We start from the raw sequence: 3,579 nt of genomic DNA on the forward strand, positions 1-3,579 counted from the left end.
AGGCCTCCTGGAAGGAGACAGAGGATGGCACTGGAAGACTCCAAAGTAGGAAGACACCGAAAAGGAGGAACACAGATGTAAGGTATAAAGACACAGGAAATAGAGGGCGGGAGGGGAAGCTGGGGTGCCCATGTGGGTGCGCAGCTGACCTGATGCAGGAGGGTGTGGGGATCCTCAGACAGGTGGTAGTTGATGGCCGTGTTCACCTGCTCAATGTCTATGTCTCAGCCACATAGGTTGGTGGCCACAAGATTTCATTGTTAAAAATCTTTAAATACTGATACCAAAAAAGCCTTTGTCAGAAAGGAAATTAGAAAAATGTTGACAGTCCTTCTCTCAGTGGCCTCATTTTCTCCCAAGGACATGAAACATCTTTTCATCTCTGACTCCCCTCTCCTCCTGGGGTGTTCTACGGTGGGTGGCAATGGCTGAGAAATTCTGTTCCACCAGGGCTGAGAAATTCTGTTCCACCAGGACTTGGGCCAGGGCCATACAATGCTGCACAGACTTCACAGAGATCTCCGCCTGAGTGTGGAGAGTAGCAGGACGTGGGCCCACGGGTGTGTGTGTGCGGAGGGGAGAGAGACAATGTGCCAGAGTGGAGATTTCAGGAAGTACACTCTCCGCACGCATCCTGCTAAGTCCCTCTTATTTCCTGCTCCATGGTTACTTTTTTGCTCTCAGTATAAATTACTCTTCCTTTCTCTCCTTTGCTTCCGATTTTCCTGAGGAGATTGGCCTCTTAGAAGATACAGAGAACAGTACAAATCTGGCAGACATGTTAGGAGACAGGAATGAGGTGCTGTATGAAAAAGGGCTAAATATTGGAACGAGGGTCTGGAATGAGAATGACCAAGATTCCCGCTTATAACACGTTAACCCTCAGGCTCACCCTAAATCTGGGAGTAGTTTTAGTGTGAATGTGTTACACGATCCGTGAGGTGTGGGAAAGCTTCTCCTCAGGAGGTGATACAAGAAGAAGTGAACAGTTCAGAACCCTAATAGGATATTAGGGAATTTAAGAATTTAAAAGTCCTTCCAGATTTTTTAAAACTTTACTTATTTATACTGAGACAAAGAGAGACAGAGTGAATAGAGGAGGGGCAGAGACAGAGAGATGAAGAGAGAGAATCCCAAGCAGGATCCACGCCGTCAGTAGAGCCTGACACGGGCTCCGTCGCACACACCATGAGATCAGGAGTCCGACCCTTAACCGACTGAGCTACCCAGGCTCCCAAAACAGGAATTCTTTAATTATTAGTAACGGGTCATAGTTATTTTAAAATATGGAATGAAGACAGCAGAAACAGCAGCCCCCACACCGGGAATGGTCTGACTCTGACAGCTGGGCCTCAGTGGGGTCAGAAGCTGGCTGATGTCACCCCTGGGCCATGTTATTCTACTGGGACATGACCAGTCATCTCACAGGACATCAACACACAAGGACACTCTGAAACTGTGACACTACTGTGTCTAATTACAGACACAAACAAGCCACAGTACGACCCACAAAATACCAAACATCTCCCTGTGCTGCTTAATGTGAGCAGTCACTGCTTCTTTATCATTACTTTGTTTTTCTCAAGCTTTTTTATTTAAATTCTAGTTAGTTAACCTGCAGTGTAGAACTGAGTGATGCATCACTACACACAACACCCAGTGCTCATCACAAGTGTCCTCCTTAGTACCCGTCACCATGTAGCCCATCCCATTTACCCTGTGATCCTCCCAGAACCTTCACATCTTCTGTACTGACCAACTTTCCTGTTGGAATTTGTGGTAATGTTAAAACAAATGACTTTTTAAAACATTTTTAACATTTATTCATTCTCTTTCAAGAGAGAGACAGAGTACAAGCAGGGTGGGGCAGAGAGAGAGAGGGAGACACAGAATCCTAAACAGGCTCCAGGCTCTGAGCTGTCAGCACAGAGCTCAACGTGGGGCTACAACTCATGAATCATGAGCTCATGACGTCAGCCATGGCCAGGCGTTTAAACAGTTGACCCACCCAGGTGCCCCAAACAAATGACTTTTTGATAATTCAATTACACTCTAATCAACGCTGGAACACTGGTGTTACATAGTGCAACACACAACATGTTACTCAAAAACAATCCTGCATCAGTACAAAATCTATTCAGCATGCAGATGGGCCTATGGGGTTAATGTAACACAGGAGACAGTCAGAGATACTGTTTCAGAATCTAGTTTGCAAATAACCTCAGAGAAAATACAACTTGTGTAGTTTTAATATAGTATCAAAGATGCATATTCACACTTATCTGAAAAGGTTATGACATACTATTCTCCTATATTTGGTCAAGGACATAAGTTTTTTCAAATGCTTCAACACAAACAGCACAATAGATGCAGAAGCAAATCTGAACATCTAGTGGTCTACTAATGAGACAGATAAGAGAATGATCTTCAAAATGTAAAATGAAGGAAAATCCACTCTTCTCACTGCCTTGTTTATTTGGGAAAATCATTATTTTTCATAAAAACAATATTTCTGTTTTCATATGACTGTGAATGAATTAGTAATATTTAAACCTGTTTTATTCCTAGTGTGGTAAATACGGATAGATATAACCCCCACACACAAACTCATTTCTGGGATCCTCACTAATTGGTAAGACTGTATCAATGATCTGAGAACAAAGTGTTGGCGAATCACTGACTCACACAGCTCCTGGGCCACGACTCAGGGACACAGTGTGACGGAGAGCGCTCTGTGTAGTAGGTGAGGCTTCGGGCAAAGTCCCAGGTCCCCCGTCAACCTCTCAGGGTCTCAGGCCCCAGGGCGGTGTCTGGGGCGGGGAAGCCCAATGTTGGGGAGTCCCCATCCTCCCTGGTTTCACTTCTCCCTGTCACAACCTGTGTCAAGTCCTTCTGCCTGGATACTGATGACCCAGCCTCCGTTCACACTCCTATTGCTGTCGGTTTCCGGAGAAGCCAATCAGCGGCGCCGCAGTTTGGGATATAAAGTTTCCGCCCCCGCCCCCTGCGACTCACAGTGTCCCGAGATCCCAAGGATGCGGGTCATGATGCCCCAAACTCTCCTCCTGCTGCTGTCGGGAGCCCTGGCCGTGACCCAGACCTGGGCGGGTGAGTGCTGGGTCAAGAGGGAAAGGACTCTGCGGTGAAGGAGCCCGGGGACCGCCCTGCGGAGACGCGGGACCCGGGGGAAGGGATCTGTCTGCCGCCCCGCCCCAGACCCCGACCCGACCCCGGCCCCAGCCTGTCCTCCCCGTCCCTCCCCTACTCCGCCCTGCTCTCCCGCACTCGGGTCCCCTCCCCCTGCCCTCCCGGCCGCCTCCCCCTGGGACCCGGGCCCCGCGCCGGGAGGAGGGTCGGTCGGGTCTCACCCCTCCGCGCCCGCAGGCTCCCACTCCCTGAGGTATTTCTCCACCGCGGTGTCCCGGCCCGGCCGCGGGGAGCCCCGCTTCATCTCAGTGGGCTACGTGGATGACACGCAGTTCGTGCGGTTCGACACCGACAATCCAAATCCGAGGGAGGAGCCGCGGGCGCCGTGGATAAAGCAGGAGGGACCGGAGTATTGGGAGGAGCAGACGCGGA

The 3,579-nt window shown here is 49.5% G+C and overlaps 1 protein-coding gene, 1 long non-coding RNA gene and 1 pseudogene across 2 annotated transcripts in view; 1 reads left to right on the forward strand and 2 right to left on the reverse strand.

The window, feature by feature from the left end:
- LOC115295444 overlaps positions 1-3,246 on the reverse strand; it is a 15,470-nt gene extending 12,224 nt beyond the window's left edge. The window contains exon 1 of the long non-coding RNA XR_003910398.1: positions 2,686-3,246. This is a non-coding gene — a long non-coding RNA (uncharacterized LOC115295444). The remainder of the gene's footprint in view (positions 1-2,685) is intronic.
- The window catches only part of LOC115295435 (class I histocompatibility antigen, Gogo-B*0103 alpha chain-like), a 157,910-nt gene that overhangs the window by 75,104 nt on the left and 79,227 nt on the right, over positions 1-3,579 (reverse strand). The gene's annotated exons all lie outside the window — the stretch shown is intronic.
- The window catches only part of LOC115295440, a 32,338-nt pseudogene continuing 31,779 nt past the window's right edge, over positions 3,021-3,579 (forward strand).

This window comes from Suricata suricatta, chromosome 7 (genome assembly GCF_006229205.1).
Source record: "Suricata suricatta isolate VVHF042 chromosome 7, meerkat_22Aug2017_6uvM2_HiC, whole genome shotgun sequence".
In the NCBI taxonomy this organism is placed as follows: domain Eukaryota; kingdom Metazoa; phylum Chordata; class Mammalia; order Carnivora; family Herpestidae; genus Suricata; species Suricata suricatta.